At 39.5% G+C, this 19,746-nt stretch overlaps 1 protein-coding gene across 7 annotated transcripts in view; it reads left to right on the forward strand.

The window, feature by feature from the left end:
- The window catches only part of oxr1a (oxidation resistance 1a), a 176,390-nt gene that overhangs the window by 22,677 nt on the left and 133,967 nt on the right, over positions 1 to 19,746 (forward strand). The gene's annotated exons all lie outside the window — the stretch shown is intronic.

Below are 19,746 nucleotides of genomic sequence, written 5' to 3' on the forward strand. Positions count from 1 at the left end.
CATGCAGCTCCAGCCGTTTATTTGTCGCGTCTTATTATATATATTTATTTAAAGATAAAGATATATTATTAACGAAATAATATATTAAAGATATATTCTGATATTTGGTTAGATATAAGCACAAAAGTATTGGGACATGACTTTTTCAGCCATATTTGGTTCTTCCACAAATTTCACCATAAAGTTAGAGGCGTACAATTGTATATTTGGATTCAGTAGCATTCAATTTGAACTAGAAGAGCCGAATATGCTCCAGCATGACAATGCCCCTGTGCACAAAGCCAGCTCTGTGAGGATATGATTTACATGGATTAGAGTGGAACAATATCAACAAACTGCATTTTTTTACAGGTATCTCTGATTTTTGTAGATTCATGGCAAGTTTTCCACAGCTCTAGAGCTCTATAGCAGGCTACTCAGGATCTTCTGCTCCAACCCATGTAAATCAGTTTGTGATAACAGTTTGGGGATGAAACTCACATAGCTTCAATTGTCATGTGTCCCAATATTTTTGACAGACACTATTTTTTTTTTCACGTTCAGACATATTTTAATATTTTTTTACATTCACTTTGACATTTTTTTTCCATGCTTGTACTTAGAGAGAAGCACTACAGGAACCTGAGAACAGTACAGACTTTTTGCTATTATTGCGGTTTATTAATAATATCGGTCTACACCTCGTGCTCTCTCTTCATCATAGACGTTACCAGAGCCGTCCCCTAAGGACACAGACTGCACCTTTAATTAAAGCTGCTTCATAAAACTTTCATCAGATCAACAGCCAACGACGCACTGTCTGCAACGATTTTGAAACCAAGTCTGGACGTCATCAATCCTGAAATGCTCTGCCTTAGGGAACATGATGTCCATTTAGTGTTTCTACTCATCGCTTTTAAACGCTGGACAGAGGGAGATTTGTCACCCGGCTTAATTGCTTATGCTCATGCACTCTCTTCCATAAGTTAACGAGAGCACTGCTCATCAAGGTTTCCCTGACGTCATCCAATCGCAGAGACCCGATTCTCTCGGGTTTGTGAATCATTACGCTGGAGCGAAAGCTCAGCTTTACTCAGACTCGCCAGAGTTTACCTCACAAAATGGCACAAAAATGGCAAAATCCCTTCAGCCCTGAGCACTAAACTTATTCCCATCTCATTATCTTTTATCCCTTCTGAAATTCGTCTCGGCTATGTCTCGTCTCTTCCGAAATCCGTCTCTAGTCTCAACTGCGGTGCACATGTGACCTCTCGCACAGCTTAGTCATAATGAGGCGAAGGCACATGCTGGGTGGTCTTGTTACGGGTCCTCTGCCCTCCACTCGAGGTATTGTCTCAGCTCCATATGCTAGTTATAAGTAGCAGGAAGAGGAAATGTCGAAGCTAAGATGGCCCCGTGTCTGCCAGGTGACAACTGGGCTGTCAAGCTCTTGGAAGAACCAGAGAAGCCAGAGAAGCAGTTACGATATTCGAGTGCCACTCATTAACTGCAGGCTGAAGTCGTGGGAATTCCATGAATGCTACATGCCACCGGGTTGCTGCAGGTGAAACGACATATGAAAGGAAACGGTGTGGGAATCCAAGACTCTTTTTGCTCATCGCTGTGCATTATTTATTGTGCAAGTTTGAAGCATAGGGCAGGAAAAGTGCTGATTACTTTCTATAACAGACAAATGTACATAGTAACGTGTATAATGGATGAATGTATTTTTTGGATCATTTATAGATCAATATTGGCTAATGCTCAAGGCTTAAGTGTGGGGCTAAAGCTGTTTCATGCATTCTGAGTTATTTACACTGTAAAAGAGTTGAATCCTCAGTAGCACAAAAAAAAAAATGGACATATGACAGCGTATTTCTGTGAGAATACACTCCAGAAAGTATTTTTTAGATTATGATGTCATCAAGGGCAGAAATATTTGTATGGGCAATTCTCCTGGAAGAGCGAGCGCACAGAGCAACCATAGCGCGAGAGTGAGAGCGAGAGCACACCCATCACCATGCTTCATTCAGTTACAGAAGTCATCAGGAGTTGCTGCTGCTCTTGTTGGTGTTAGACTTTAGATTCGGGATTCGATCGATTCTGGATTTTAAAAAAAAATGTCTGGCTGGATCTGATTGATAGCCAAAGTTCATTTAAGACTATAAAGATTTTGAGGCAACACAAGTTACATTTGTGAATATGAACAGGTAAAAATGACTTGAATGGAATGATCCATGAATGGTTCGTTGGCACCCTCAGTTTCTTGGAGAGGGTAATCATCTGTTTTCTGTTTGTGCTGTATATTAAATTCTATAATATAAGTACACTGTATATTAAATAAAATAGCCAGTCCATAGACTGATAGCTGAGATCTATGCATGTGTAGGGATCTCCTTCTAAATGCTGCTCTTCATCGAATATAATTAGCCACATCGTAGCGCTCAACAGATTCGTGTGAAGATTGAAGTGAACAGAAACGTACTCGAGTCAGTTATTTATGTATGCAGGCGTGGGAGGAATTGAACCCCTGAGGAGCTGCTAAAACTCGCCTGGCTTTTTACCCCCTACAAATTCATGCTGGTCCAATTAGACAACGACCTTGACGGCGTCCTTGAGGAGTCGAGAGATGAGATCGTCTATAAACATTCTCCCTTCAGTTGTTTCAAGCCGCCTCGAACTCAGGGTTCGGCTCCCACTGTGCTTTGAAAAGCCTCGAGTTACGAATTTGCTGGATATAAATGGACTCTTGAGTGTGCTTCAGGGGAAACGGAACAGATTCTGTGAGCATTTTAAGTGGTTACATTTTGATAATGTACCACTCTGAAATAATATAAAGCTGCTGATCAGGATCTGACGTGACTTTATTATAAGAGTGTGGACTCAATTAGGTGTGTGCTGTTGCATAATGAGGTGTGTGATATTAGATAAGAGGATAAAGCCTAACATCTGTCAATAGACAAGGCTTTTAGGGTTGATCAGTGTATTAGATCATAAGGTCTTATCAGTTAGATCAATAGGAATGGCATGGGGAAAACTGTTTCACTAATACACATACACACTTGTCTACTTGTCTTTTAGATTTGTATTCAAACCATTAATTCTATTATCTGTTGTTTTAGTTACTGAAGATAAACCATTTCCAATCATTCCCATTCACAGCCTTTTTTCATATCATTCGGTGTATTTTTGTTATAACCATGGGTGGTGCTGTTGCACTTGGTATCGCAAATAGTTCTTTTTGTTTCTTATTGTCCTAAAAATTCACTTGCCCGACTTTTTATATTTGAAGGCTACCAAACAACAAGGATCTTCATCTGAGATGTGTAAAGCCACACAGCTACATCTTTGTAACACAGTTGGAAGAAATGTCTGTCTGACCTCTTCTGCATATATGACCTCAAAGATCCCTGTGATTGGCTAGTGTCAATGTAATGGGGGAGGTGGCATTTGATTCTACAAGTAATTGTCATTGTTAGTATTTGAACTAACCATTCCCCAAAGATTGTGCCACTCTGTAGCTCTGGAAATGAAACGTTATGGCATTCTGTTTTTTTTTTTTTTTTTTTTTTTTTTGCATTTATACAAGATATTCCTTCTAATGGAACAGAAAGAAAGAGTGAGAGAGAAAGAGAGAAAAAAAGTGGAGAGCGAGACAGTCTATAACCATGACAAAAAAAAAACAAGTATAAGATGAGGATTTTTTTTTCTCAACACCTGGTGTGTCAGGTTGAGATGTAAGATCCAGGTTGCAAGGACATAGCAGATGGCCTACATGGCGTGAGCTGCACACACACAACAAAGATTACCCTGAATAATCAGGCTTAGAGAAGACCTTCGGCTGGAGTTAATTTGATTAGACGTCCTGGAGAACCCAAACTCAATCAGCACCGGCTGCACGAACCTCGTTGAATGTTACATGGAGAACACTGGTGGTTGTTCAGATACTTCATCATGTAAATATATACACGTGTGTATATGTAGATATTATATTATGAATTATTATTAATAATTATATTATTATTCACCCCCTCTATATGAAGAATTGACAGGATTTTCTCCTTTTAAGAGAAATTCTTAAAGCTGGACATAAAACGCTAAAGAAGCCATAGCGCTAGTGTTAGCCGCTAGCCACTTCCTGGTTAGCGGCTTTACCTAGCGTTTTGGATTCTTTAGCATTTTCGTGTGTGTGCAAAACAAATCTTCACTTTGACTTTGAAATCCTCATTACTTTTTTCCGGATATTAGTCTGGTCAGTTTGTAGATCGGTCTTAAATTTGCAGACCTACAACTGTGTATGGACAGTACATCACTCACTGCTGCCTCGTTGTTGTGTGATGAGCAATTCCTTAGATAAGTAGTCATTGTGCTACATGGGGAGCAAGCGTAGAACAAAAGTACGTTTGGTTCGGTCGCATACGAAGTTGACACCTTTTTCTATATATGGGTTATATATGGTATCATATATGGTTAAAATGACAAAAAGAGCTTCTTGACCCGACTTGATTACATCCGTCTCATTATTACGCCGCAGAGGAAGATGGGAAATGAAGATATGACTGCATAAAAAGGCAAATGTGACACTTCATATAACGCCGGGCAGAAATTTCCAACAGGCTGCAAATTCAAAAGAGCGTTGAGAAGGTCTAGTATATATTGAAGCTTTTCCAAAACTAAATTGCCTCAGAGGAGTTTGTTTTTGAATGTGAACCCCTAAACAGAGATTGAAAGACAGGGAGAGAGACAGAGAGAAACACCAAAAGGAGTGAGAGAAAGAAAAAAGAGAGAGAGAGAGAGAGAGAGAGAGGGGAAAAGAAAGAGGAAGAGAGATGGAAAGAGATCAGTACAGACAAGTAAGGAACATACTGTATAAAAAGAGAGAGAGAAAGAGGAAAGCGATGGAAAAGATGAAAGGATATAGAGAGACAGAGCAAGACACAAAGAGAAAGAAGGTAAAAAGAAAGAAGGAATGGGATACACAATGAGACACAAAGAGAGAGTAATGAATAAAAAGAAAGACAGATAAAAGACAGATGAAATAAGAGAAAAATGAGTAGGGAAACAGAAAGAGACAAAGTGAGAAAAGAAAAAGAGTAGGCAAGAAAAGAAAGAGATCAAATGAGAGAGGTAACTAAGTAAGAAAACAGAGAGACAAAAAGAAAGAAAGGAAAAAGAAAGGGGAAAGAGACAAAAGTAAAGAGGAAGGAGATGAAAGGAAGAAGGAGAGCGATATGGACAGATAGAAAGACAGTAAGAGATAGAATGAAAGAGAGATAGAGAAGCAAAGAGAAAGGAAGAGAAAACCAGAAGCATGATGGAGACAAAGAGAGATTGAGTGACAGCATGAGAGAGTGTGATAAAGAAGCAGGGAGAAATAGACAGACAAAGACAAATGGACAGATTGAGAGACAGAACATGAAGAAAGGGAATAGATCTGAGACAGCAAGCGAGATGAAGAGAAAAAAACTGAGCGAGAGAAGAGAATGAAAGAAAGAGTGAGAAGAATGGACAGAGAGAGCGGAAGATAAAAGCAGAGACAGACGAAAGAACGCTGGCATTGAAGTGATGGAACGTGAAGGTAAAGCACTATATATGTAGCAGTCGCTGAATATAAATGTGAAAGGTTGAGGCATGATACATTAACCAATCTCTCTCTCTCTCTCTCTCTCTCTCTCTCTCTCTCTCTCTCTTCATCTCAAATCACATGGTGCATACATGCCTGTGGCAGAGCCTCGTTTTTTTCTGCTCTACTTCTCTGAAGTCAATTTGTACAGGATTATATAGGAGGCTTAATCCCTGACTTCAAAGTGAGCTCTGTACATAGCTGGAGGTTCAGCCAGAGCGGCCATCTTTCACCGTTTACCGTTCAAACACTTTTAACCTGTCCTTCACAATTATTCACTGAGCTTTTTCACATCACTGTCCTTTTCCCCTGGCTAAGAAACATGAGCATTGCTGGATCTGAAAGCGACACGCTTACAGACAAGTTATTATCCAGCCTTTTAGGCAAAACCCCAAACCCTAATTGACTGGAATAAAAATCGAACAGTAGCTAAGATAGCGTAATAAAATCTTGCTAACTTTATAGTTACTCACTTGTCCAGTTTCTATGAGCCTGTCCCTACTGTACCCTTAGATTCCTGTAACTTGTGCTTTTCCAGTCAATATTTATCCCGGTTTAATAACCTGATCCTCGGGGATGAATCTCAAATGGAAAAGCACAAGTCATTGAATCAATCTCTTCATTTACTTGGATCACTTGGTTATCTTGCTATTAACATCAGCGTTTATAAATACAAATTTTAAAGGACACTATTCAATTGTTCGAAGTGGTTGTTAGCAAGTATTTGTAACAACAAGTCCTGCATGGTCAGAAACACAAGAGATTCAGTTTCGCGGGTCCTATACTGTATGTGTCCTGGCTGATCCACTGGATTCGTAGCATGTAGCAAAACATCCAGATCTGAGAGACTTGTGAATGGGTTTCATGAGTCCACTGATTAGGTGAATTCTCAGGATTTGGTGAGTGCCCTCTATAATGAGTGCCTGGATTTCTTTGGCAAAAGCAGTCAGAATCCCAAGTGACTCGTGTGACTAAGATCCGCTCCGTAAACGGATTCAGATTTTTCATCTCTATTTTTCACTCTTATAGCCCATCATTCTTTTCACTTTGAGATACATTTCAGCTCACCACTGCTAAACTGTATAAAGAAGGGGAACAAGGAGACAAGGAGAGACAGAGAGAGAGAGAGAGAGAGAGAGAGGTTGTAAACTCAGGATAGGTACAGGATAAGTATAGTCATCTATTACTTAGGAATTCATATATGTACTTGTTAGTTTTGTCTTGATTCTGTGTTAAAATGCATTTGACTAGCTAGCTAATTCACTAGCTAGGTAATGATATAGCCAGCCATTCTGCATGCGTAGAGTTTTAAATAGGCTATGAACCATTTTTGTGCTTCTTCAGGACTATCGCAGAGGCGGGATGTTGGCTGGTCGACTTTCACACTTGAGTCACTACAAGCAAACTCAACCGCAATAAGCACTTCCATATGCCAAGAATCGCTGCGCCAAGTGTCCCAGTGTCCTGGGGTTACCACCCTGACATATGGCAATTTCCTATCTAATTTCTTTCAGAAAGCTCAGTGTGGTACAGGTACTGTTTGCCAAGGTCAATTAAAGGTGAAAGGATTGGAAAGGAAAAAAAAAAGTCTGGTAATCACACCGTGGCAATCAAATAGAAGTAGATGTAGGGGCTTTTGAAATGTATTATATCACGACATAAATGCGTTTTTTCCATCATTGTTGTTTGGCAGTGTATGTAAATGAGTTTGTCATGCTTATAATTAGTTCTGTGAAAGAAAGGATCTTTAAAGGGAAAAGTCAATCCTGCTGAAATGTTCCTTTTCGTCCCCGGAATATTAAATCGTAGCCGATTTTAATCTGATTTTTAATCTGGTTATTAAACGGCAAGGATGCACAGCAATCCTGAAAAGTCTTCTGTGTGTATATTACCGTCTTTTTCCTATATCTATTCAAATATTTTTTTTTTTTTTAAATTGGGTATGGTTTAAATTTGAATAATATATAAGATAATTGTAAAGCCTTACATATATGGCATTTGGCAGACGCTAGGGGTGCAACAGACCGCAGTTGATCTGGGAGCCGTACGGGTCACGACTCACAGTTCGGCACGCACCTGAACCCTGGATTAATTGCTCATTTTTGTGGATTAATAAAAATTTATTTTTTTTAAGTGTGAGTTTTTTTTCCCTGCCGGAAATGTTTTGAGTCATTTCGTAACTACGTACACAGAGTAGTCATGTGTTGACTTCTTAATGTCAAGTTTTACAATGACATGATAATCAGTCAACAACAATAGCAACCGGAGGAGCAGAAGAACGTGATAAGCCTCCCACGTCAATCAAATAGCATGTGCTGTATAGGAGTACTTACTTGCTGTAACTTTTCTTGTAGTAAATGGAAAGCAAATTAGATTAGACTCCTCCCCTTTTTTGCTGAGCCGTGCCTCGAGAACCGTAACGTGATCTATTTTACTACTAGCAGATGCCCCCTTATCCAGGATTTATACAACTTTAGCAGTTAAGGGTTAAGGGCCATGCCCAAGGGCCCAGCAGTGGCAATTCGGTGGTGCTGGGATTTGAACTCGCAACCTTCTGAGGAAAAGGCATCATTAAAAGGTCATCACGAGGCAACAGCTCAGTTCATAAAATTATACACATACAGTCAAGAGCTTTCCAATGGGGGATCTTACTGAGATACATGAATCACTACATGAATGTTTGTGGCAGGTTGTCCAATTTTTTTAACTCAAATAAACACTAATTCTCAGCTACAGTAGGCACAAAAACTGGGATCGAACATTGGAAAAACATCACCTGGTCTTTCTCCAACTGCACAGTAATTCTCAAAGTGGTCAATAAGTGCACGTGAGGAAATCGCCCTCCTGTAGGACTTATCAAAAGACAAGAACAAGCAATAATCTCCCTGCTTATTATTCCTCATGGTTCTTCTCATTGTGTCTTCTCATTATCCATATTGTAACACTTTCCTAGCTTTAAAGTTCAGACTCATGTACAGATCTTTAATGAGAAACTGTTTTTAGTTTTAATAAAAAAAAGTATAATGAGCTTTCCACAGTCCTCAGGGTGTTTCTGAGAACAGTTTGCTGTCAAGGTGGAGTTTTGCATGTTCTCCCTGTGTGGGATCTCAGCATGGGTTCTTCAGTTTTCTCTCAAATCCCAACAACGTGCCAGCAGGTGGAAAAAGGCTAGACTGTGTTGCTCCTAGATACAGTGTAAGAATAAGGGTTTGTAGACACCTGACTATAAGATTCGTACCTGCTTTTTGAGCATCCATTTACTGTTATAATAACCTCCACTCTTCAGGGAAGATGTTCTACTAAATTTTGTGGAGATTATTTGCTCATTCAGCTACGGGGTGTTGGTAAAATCAGGTACTGATGTAGGTGAGGAGAGGAGCTCAGGTGGGCAGTCAGTGTTTACATTCATCCCAAATTTGTTCAGTAGGGGTCCGTCAGAGCTCTATAGGAAGCTACACAAGGTCTTCAACTCCATCCTATGTGAAGCATATCTTCATGCTGGATTTGTGCACAGGGGAATTGTCATCCTGGAACAGGTTTGGATCTCCTAGTTCAAGAATAAATCATGGCAGGAAATGTGATGTGTCCCAATACTTTTGTCCATGTAAAGTATACTGTGCTTTATGTTTTTAGTGTCTTTGAATTTTAAAAGCATATGTGTGAAAATGGACCTGTACTGTTTATAATATTCCTTGAAATAGATAAAGGGTGTGTTTTCCACTCAGCGATTTTATGTGCGCTGTTCAATTGCTTGTTTATGCTTTGTGTATTATAGACTAATTATGCACGCAGCATAGATGACAGAGCCCACTAAGAAAGTCTGTGGGGTGCCGTAAGGGCCTTAATAACTTCTCCTGGGAGAACATAAAAAAAAATCAAAATCCATCAGGAAATTGTGAATGTTAGTGGTGTGATGGGAACCATATTCAACTTTGTTGCAGGGGAATGATGACATATACTTTTCTATAAATCATAAGTTAACGCGCCATGAAAGTATGCACAAGCACCAAACCTTATCTCATACTGTAGTTCCTACAGGCTTCATAGAGTTCAGGTTTGACTTGAGAAGCATTAAAGTGAATGTAATATGGGAGTATACAGTGTGCTGCAGCATGTAATTTGGGTGTATACAGTATGCTGCAGTATATACAGTAATTTGGGTGTATACAGTATGCTGCGGTATATACAGTAATATGGGAGTATACAGTGTGCTGCAGTATGTAATTTGGGAGTATACAGTGTGCTGCAGTATATACAGTAATGTGGGAATATACCGTATGCTGCAGTATGTACAGTAATATGGAAGTATACAGTATGCTGCATTATGTAATATGGACGTATGCAGTATGCTACAGTATGTAATAAGGGAGTATACAGTGTGCTGCAGTATGTAATTTGGGTGTATACAGTATGCTGAAGTATATACAGTAATATGGGAGTATACTGTGTGCTGCAGTATGTAATAAGGGAGTATACAGTGTGCTGCAGTATGTAATATGGGAGTATACAGTGTGCTGCAGTATATACAGTAATAAGGGAGTACATTCAATCAGGTTCATAGTCATCCTTTACTTTTTTCCCCTCAAGATGAGCAGTTGCTTTTCTCTCTGTTTATGTGCTTGTAGTCTTTAGTGCTTTACTTCTCACCACCAGCCTATTAATGAAAAATGGAAGGTGGCATATTGCTTTTCATCACCTAGTTGAGCTTTCAAATGAAGTGCTCCGTTTGAGTCAGCAAAAGTCTGGGGTGTGGCATTGCATCAAACTCAATTCTCCATACACACACACACACACACACACACACACACACACACCTAGTGCATCACACAGGCTTAGAGACAGTGGATGGCTGTGCAAGAAAAGAAATTGAAGCATCCATTTTTGATGTGGTGTCCTGCCTCATACCTGGACAGCTCCAAGCCACTATCTCTCTCTCTGTCTCTCTCTTACACACACACACACTCACACACACACACACACATAGTGGAGGATATGATGCATTCGCACTATTCAGGTCAAGGTAACAGGCACTGTGATGAGCGTGGAGTTCTCAACGCTATATGAAAAATTGCCTTTCTTTTTCCCTGGCACTCTTTTTAGGATTGTTTATAGGATTGTCTGTAATGGCAGGTTTTAAAAAACATTTGCATTCAAAAACACTGATTCCATTTTTTGTCTCATTTTTGCAGTGATTTCCATCACCCTTGTCACCAATCTTTTGATTCTTTGTCTAGGTGTCAATGTCTTTTATTAGATCATTAGAACAGTCCACTGTCATCTGTATGTATGTAAGCATTATTCTTTGTTTTGGTGATGATCTGAAAGTGTTGGAGATACATGGGCATTTTGATGGCTGATTTCTGCATAGAAATTAAATATACGTAGTAGTACGAAGTTGGTTTTGCTTGTAGCTATCATGGGAAATAGCTATCCCAAACATAACGAATACATTGCATAAGAACATTCAGGATAGCTGGCAAGGTTTCAGATATCTTCGACTTGCTGTTTTTGCCACAGTGTTTATCAAACTTGCTCCTTACAAAACATGATCTTTGCAGGCAGACAGCCAAGGAGAGGTTAAAAAGGAATCTAAATAAAACATGTCCATGTTGTCTGAAGCAATAAGACATGTCATATTGGCAGCATTTTCATCATCAAGTTTGAGCGATCTTAATTCTGGTAAATATACTAGTAAGGCGGTCACATGACTTACGGATGTGTTTCCTACGTGCTGCAGGTAGAAGCTCGAATCCTTGTCAATCGAGGTTGTAATGTAGGTACTATTTATTCCAACTGTAAAATCAGATCAGTCGATGCATGCGTGTCTTTCATGCCGTCACATTTGAGAAGCGATGGGGTTGTGGAGAACTGACAGTGTGAGTTAAAGAACTGAATTATAGAGCACCTGCAGGAAATGCTACCGGCAATGGAGTTTTTTGTAATGTTGCTTTTTTTTTTTACTGTTTATTAACTCAACATTTAAACATATAGGCAGCTAATTATAGACATGATATAGAAGATTATTAAGATTTGAAGAATCACATTTATGGCATTTGGTAGACACAATTCAATTTAGAGAAATGAGCAGTTTAGGGTTAGAGGGCTTACTCATCGCAGTGCTCACTTGGTGCTGGGGTTTGAACTCACAACCTTCTGATCTTCGGTTACAAGTTACTGTTACTGTTACTGATCAAAGTTTATTTTTTTAAGTTTAATACCACAATTTCAACCTAGTCTATTTATTTATTACCATTAATAATAATTTAATGAAAAAAACATTGATGGTGGACGTGTCTTCCGTAAGCCAGGCAGCATGTTTTTATTTGAGGAGAACATTTAATCTGTACTGCTATACAAGCTGCACATTGACTACACTAAAATATATCCAGGTTTTTTCCTTGAGAAGATTTACTTCAATGGTTGCTGAAATGTGAGGGGTACTGTGTGTGTATATATATATATATATATATATATATATATATATATATATATATATACAGGAGTGCAGAATTATTAGGCAAATGAGTATTTTGACCACATCATCCTCGTTATGCATGTTGTCTTACTCCAAGCTGTATAGGCTGGAAAGCCTACTACCAATTAAGCATATTAGGCGATGTGCATCTCTGTAATGAGAAGGGTGTGGTCTAATGACATCAACACCCTATATCAGGTGTGCATAATTATTAGGCAACTTCCTTTCCTTTGGCAAAATGGGTCAAAAGAAGGACTTGACAGGCTCAGAAAAGTCAAAAATAGTGAGATATATTGCAGAGGATGCAGCAGTCTTAAAATAGCCAAGCTTCTGAAGCGTGATCATCGAACAATCAAGCGTTTCATTCAAAATAGTCGACAGGGTCGCAAGAAGCGTGTGGAAAAACCAAGGCGCAAAATAACTGCCCGTGAACTGAGAAAAGTCAAGCGTGCAGCTGCCAAGATGCCACTTGCCACCAGTTTGGCCATATTTCAGAGCTGCAACATCACTGAGTGCCCAAAAGCACAAGGTGTGCAATACTCAGAGACATGGCCAAGGTAAGAAAGGCAGAAAGTCGACCACCACTGAACAAGACACACAAGCTGAAACGTCAAGACTGGGCCAAGAAATATCTCAAGACTGATTTTCTAAGGTTTTATGGACTGATGAAATGAGAGTGAGTCTTGATGGGCCAGATGGATGGGCCCGTGGCTGGATTGGTAAAGGGCAGAGAGCTCCAGTCCGACTCAGACGCCAGCAAGGTGGAGGTGGAGTACTGGTTTGGGCTGGTATCATCAAAGATGAGCTTGTGGGGCCTTTTCGGGTTGAGGATGGAGTCAAGCTGAACTCCCAGTCCTACTGCCAGTTTCTGGAAGACACCTTCTTCAAGCAGTGGTACAGGAAGAAGTCTGCATCCTTCAAGAAAAACATGATTTTCATGCAGGACAATGCTCCATCACACACGTCCAAGTACTCCACAGCGTGGCTGGCAAGAAAGGGTATAAAAGAAGAAAATCTAATGATATGGCCTCCTTGTTCACCTGATCTGAACCCCATTGAGAACCTGTGGTCCATCATCAAATGTGCGATTTACAAGGAGGAAAACAGTACACCTCTCTGAACAGTGTCTGGGAGGCTGTGGTTGCTGCTGCACGCAATGTTGATGGTGAACAGATCAAAACACTGACAGAATTAATGGATGGCAGGCTTTTGAGTGTCCTTGCAAAGAAAGGTGGCTATATTGGTCACTGATTTGTTTTGTTTGGTTTTGAATGTCAGAAATGTATATTTGTGAATGTTGAGATGTTATATTGGTTTCACTGGTAAAAATAAATAATTGAAATGGGTATGAATTTGTTTTTGTTGTTGCCTAATAATTATGCACAGTAATAGTCACCTGCACACACAGATATCCCCTAAAATAGCTAAAACTAAAACTACTTCCAAAAATATTCAGCTTTGATATTAATGAGTTTTTGTGTTCATTGAGAACATGGTTGTTGTTCAAATTAATCCTCAAATAAAATTAATCCTCAAAAATACAACTTGCCTAATAATTCTGCACTCCCTGTATATATATATATATATATATATATACCGTAATCTCCAGACTATTAAGCGCACCCAAATATAAGAAGCACCCACTGAATTTTACAAACATTTTTATTTTGAACATAAATAAGCCGCACCTGTCTATAAGCCTACATTGAAACTAATGAACTTTACACAGGCTTTAATGAAAGACAGTGTCTGTTACACAGCTTATATCTAAACAGTAGCCTACCAAGAAAGTCATTGTTCACTGTCTTCCTCCTTCCTTTCACAACAATTTTTCTCGGGAGTTTTTCTTTTGGCATCGCCGTGCGTTTAAAAAATCATCATCGGTGAATCATCGATGCCGTGCAGCTCAGAACACAGGTGAAGTGCTTTTTTTCATGCCCGGTTGTTTTCAGCGTGACGAATGATTCGCATTTCCTGCAGACAGTGCGAGTGAGCGGCAGGTCAAACGTCAGAGGAACATCATCCATATTTATGATGTGGTGCGGCCCGATTTAGTGGGAGCGCATCTGATTTAATATAAAGAGTTTCATTGGTTCACCTGAACCCGTTCAGCAATTTTATTGGTCTAATGTTATGGTGCTCAGTTTTTTAGCGGCAGGAAGCTTGTGAAACCGGGAAAAACTTCGGAAAAATCCATAAATTAGCCGCTTCGTTGTTTAAGCCAAGCGTGGGAAAAATGTAGCGGCTTATAGTCCGGAAAATACGGTATATAAAAAATTAGTAAATTATTCATTCATTTATTCAAACTGTGTATACTTCGCAATTTGTGAATGAATGAGGGTCTTTTATATAGTGTGTGGTGTCTGTTAGCTGGGTGCCTGAGAATGTGGGATTGTGTGTGGGATTGTGTGTGAGTATGTGTGTGTGTGTGTGTGTGTGTGTGTGTGTGTGTGTGAGTGTATTGGGAGTTGTAGCCCATAGCGGCCATATTGGGAGGTTGTTGGTAAGCTTTGATAGAGCAGGTGGTGCAATTTGTCTTTATTTTCTAAGTATGTGTATGATATTACTGGTACTGTAGCGTGTCCTCAGGGGCAGGTGGGACAAAATCTCAGTATACCTGTAAATCAGAATTTCAACAAGTTAGTCCTTAAAATATGAATTATATTTTTCGCAGACAGCCTTATTCAGAGCGACATTCATTAGCCCAATGTGTACAACTGTGCAGTTAAGAGTTAAGGGCCTTGCTCAGGGGCCCAACATTGAAAGCTTGGCAATGATAGGATTTGAACTCACAACCTTCCAACCTAAACCTAACCTCACCTTAGTGAAAGTGTAGGAAAGGGTAGTGGTAGCTCAGTGGTTAAGGCTCTTGATCACTAATTGGAAGGTTTGGGGGTTTGAGTTGTTGTATTGGCAAACTGCCTCTTTTGGGGCCCTTGAGCAAGGCCCTTAACCCTTGCAAAGGTATAATTTCACTGTTCTGTAAAGTTCATGTAACCAATATAAAGCACCATACAATTTAAATTATATTAGAAAAACACATTTTCACCCAAGAGCAGAGTTTCTTATTTTAGTTTCATCAAAGACTGTCTTTCTAGATGTTGGCAATTATTAGAAAGCATGCACACAGCCCTGTTTAGCACCAAAGATGTATTATTGCATCAAGTGATCGGAACTGGAACTACAAAAAGCATGAAAGCTACACACAAATTGTGACTCGCAGCAACAAAACGACCGGAAACCATTCATTTTCATTGAGAGCTGCCACTTGAGTGACGATTGAAGACACGGCAAATGTTAACATTGTGCAATTATAAAGCATTTTGGTGTGGTGAATATCGAAGAGAGTGGAAATGAAGAATAACTGAGGCACACTGGGGCAGTAATCACGGTGCCCCATGCTTTTGGTAGAGCAGTAATCATGATATTGTTGCCAGGGTGGCCATTTTTACACCAAATAAAGATGTTAAAAACAAAACACAGAATAACTGTGATCAAATTCGGTTCCACAATGAAAGTAAACATGCAGATATTGCGTCTCAGTATTATAAGTAAGGGAGAAATCTTAAACAGAAACAGACAAAGCCAGTCGAATGCAGGCCTCATTGGAAACCTTGATCAGTGGAGCAGAGTTAGACATGACATGGAGTGTTTGACCACAGGCACCGTTCGGTCATAGTGCTGTGAACAAGCCTATTATAGTGCACCACAGAGATTAACCTGTCAGCTACAGGCCTTTTTTTGCCCAGTTAGCATTCAGCCACTTGGGGTAAAGGGCATGTGGATCGCTGAGCAGGACATTTGTTTCTGGGGTCTTAGAATGCTGTGTAGATTTTTTTCTGGTTCAATGTGGACATATTACATGAAAAAATTTACAATAACGATATTATCAACAGATTTTTTTTTTTTCACCAATACCTTCCCACATAATTGCAAAGTGAGCAGAGATCACGTCCTGATCATTTTTCATTTATTGTCAGCTTCATTTGTGTTTTGCTGAAATGTTCTTTCATGCTGAAAACAAAGCCCTATTCATTTTATATGCAATGCACTCTGAAAGTTTGACAGAAGTTCAGATTTAATTGGAGGCTTGTTTGAAAGCAGTCGTCACTCGACATCATGTCATTTTGGCTTTTAACTGCAACGCGGCCGTTTAAATGCTCACGCTGCAATAAAAAATGTCTTCCATACCAATCGTTATGCTATTAGCCTTTTTTCTTTTTTTCTTTTTCCAGAAATAATCCATGACAGACATGAATGTAAAATATTGATATTTTTATAGAGTAGTTCCCCCTCTGGGTGATGTGATGGTACAAATTCTTATTATACTGCTGGGCTTTCAGTGATCCTGTGGGTGGCCTGCAAATGTCCAGAAACCCCCTTAATATGATTGATTTGATAAAGAAGAAGAAGAAGAAGAAGAAGAAGAAGAGCCGTTATTTGTCACATGTACATTACAGCACAGTGAAATTCTTTTTATCCCAGGAATGTTAGAAGCTGCAGTCAGAGCGCAGAGTCAGCCTGATACAGTGCCCCCTGGAGCAGACAGGGTTAAGGGCCTTGCTCAAGGGCCACTGGTGGCTGCTTTGTTGGTGTTGGGGCTTGAATCTTTACCTTCATATCAGCAACCCAGAGCCTCCACACTAATATGTTTTCTGTCAACGAAAATTTAGTTTTTTTAAATCAAACAATAAGTGGAAAAATGTTAAAAACGCAGTTTGGACTGTTAAAAAAAGTAGCATTAGAAAACAATGACACATTTTTAGTCATTGCTGTGACATTTAAAGAAACCAGAAAGTACCTACAGTAAACAACAGTGGGACCCAAAGCAAGCCGAAGCGTCTTGCTGATCCGCGGTATAGGGCCGTAAGCGTTTTCAGATGTTATCATGCGAAACGATTGGAAATGATAGTGTGGACGTGGAGCATTTTCAGACGAAAATGCATTTTTCAAATATATCTGGATTACTCTAGATGCAGCCTTAACCCCTGAGCTACCATGTATTATACATTGTCTAATTTATAAGTGAAATCCAACTAATTGAAAAGCAATAAAAAAAAATACAGGATACTGTGTTATGGATTACGCTTAATTTTTACAATAATTTACCCTGTCTATCTATTCATCTGTCTGTCCATTTATTCAAGATTATCATTATCATCAATTATATCTGAAGAACGAGTGGTTAAATGCAGTGTCGGTACATTTTGGGCAAAAGATTCTGGACACCTCATTATAATCTTATCTTATTCCACATTCAGTACCCATTCACAATTACGGCATTCTGTAGGCACCCTTATGCAGAGCGACTTACAGCTAAACAGTTGAGGGTTCAGGGCCTTGCTCAAGGGCCCCACAGTGGCAGCTTGGCCCAATCCCCGCCTTGATGTTAGAATAGCCTCCAGTCTTTTGGGAAGACGTTCCACTAGAATTTGGAGTGTGTTTATAGAGATTTCACTCCAAGATTCATCACAAAGGTGTTCAGTAGGGATGAGGTCAGAGCTTTATAGCAGGCCACTCAAGATCTTCCTCTCCAAACCATGTAAAGCATCTTCATGTGGCTGGCTTTGTGCATTGTCATGCTGGAACAGGTCTGGGTCTCTAAGTTCAAGTGAAAATGTAATCCTACTGCATCCAAAGAGATCTAATACAACAGCAAGAATATGAGGCAAAGCAACATATGGGGTGGAAAAGCTCTTGAAAATGATTATCAAGAATTTCTAGATACACTCAAATGGATTATTGATTTACAAGCTTTTTTTTACTTGAAATCAATGGTACAAAAAAGGCCTTTAATGTCTGAACACACATAGTGACAGTTTTACATATGACTGTTACACAATGCTGACAATGAAAACATCTATAAATGTTACATAAATGTCTCCAGAAACCAGCAGCACATCACTAAATATCCTGGATTTTGTTTAAATAATGTCATTTGTTACATAAAAGATTTAGTTTTTTTAGGGTCAAAGTTGTTACTATAGAAACAATGAGGTATTTGAGCGAGCACTTTAATATAAGGCCGTGATTTGCTGCAGTCACTTTAAAAGAGAAAGAGAGAGAGAGAGAGAGAGAGAGAGAGAGAGAGAGAGAGAGAGAGAGAGTAATGCATTTCTTATCAGAAAAGCGCCTTTCAGAATTTTTTACAAGGTACGCTTACTTGATATGCAAGCTAGCGCTTAACAAAGTGTCCTGATATCAAAAATTTAGCGAGGAAAAGGTGAAGGACAGACAGAGAAAAGCTGAGATTCTCTTATCTTAAATTCTCCAGTTGTAGCAAAATTTAAATGCTATTATTCATTGCTATCATCATCATCCTCATCATCTCCATTTGGGAAACTCTCGTCATCTCCAGTCAAAACTTTTGTACTTTTTCTGTTTTTTGGAGTTCATAAGGCAGCAAATATACATCAAAACTGGATTAAGGGCTGCGTTTTTTTTCGTTTATACGTTTTTGTTCTTTGATCTTGCTGAACTTGCTGTCCATGATGGAATCGCAGACGTGGTAACGCACGTGGTCAGATTAGCACCGGTTGCACGGCTCCCGATGTACACAGGATACACAATTTCTTTTAGGAAACTGACTTGGTGGGTGGGTGCTCCCTGTGACTGTGTGTGGTGGGTGGGTGCTCCCTGTGACTGTGCGTGCTGCCTTGTGCTGCCATCTGTTGCCATGTTACAAACAAAACCAGTCTTGAAATTTTTTAAAACCATGCTCATTTACAGTATAATAAGTGTAACTGTATGGAAAAATCTAGACATATATAAACGGTGTGTAAATCGGATGTTTTATACAATCGGGTTTAAAAGTGATTTTCAACAATGAAAATCTGCGATTGAATCATATTTTTTTATTTAAAGCTGAGAATGAAAGGGAAAAAAGAAAATGTTTAACATGTTTACTATCCAGGAGTGAGAATTTTGCAGTTGAAATTTAAGCAAATGTGTGCTATTGACCACTTAAGGTCAAAGTCTTTTCCCTTCCAATGAAGCACATGTTTAGATGAAACATAAATGGATTTAATCTGAAATACAAATCCGTGGCATGCACATAAATCGCAGGTTTTATACAAACGTTGCTTTTCAGTCGGGTTGCTGCTGATAAAACCTGTGATATCTTTTTGCCTTTTAAAATTTTGGAATTCAAATTGTGTGTGTTCTTTTCTACCACTCACAAAATCCCTCCATCTTCACAATCCACATCCTGCCCTGTAATGTCTCAGCTGTACCTAACCTCCGAGCACTTTACCCAACTCATTAATTAGTTGTTAATAATTCGCTGATAACTCCTAATGAAGACTCGTGCCTTCTTTAATGAAGTGAAACCGGGAGAGGAGATTTGCCGTTACGCTCTTATCACACTCTTTTTCGCAAGGTGAGAGGGAAAGCAGGAGTTTCTATAGCACGTGGCATCGCGGGCACTCAAAAGCATGTGTCCTCTATGCGTCACGTTTTGCTCCAGGGCTCGTACTACTACCAGGAGCGCCTTGAAAAGGATCCTTTAAAAGCCCGGTGGTGCCGTTATATAAAGAAATGGTCGGATCTTGTACACAAGGTTTATTGTTTCTCCCTCAGGGACACGGCTCAGTCATCAGCTGACGGTTTAATGTGTGAGAAATCATTTAGCACCTACGGCACACACTGGTCTCGGGTTCGCAGAATTCAG

This window comes from Silurus meridionalis, chromosome 21 (genome assembly GCF_014805685.1).
Source record: "Silurus meridionalis isolate SWU-2019-XX chromosome 21, ASM1480568v1, whole genome shotgun sequence".
Lineage (NCBI taxonomy): Eukaryota > Metazoa > Chordata > Actinopteri > Siluriformes > Siluridae > Silurus > Silurus meridionalis.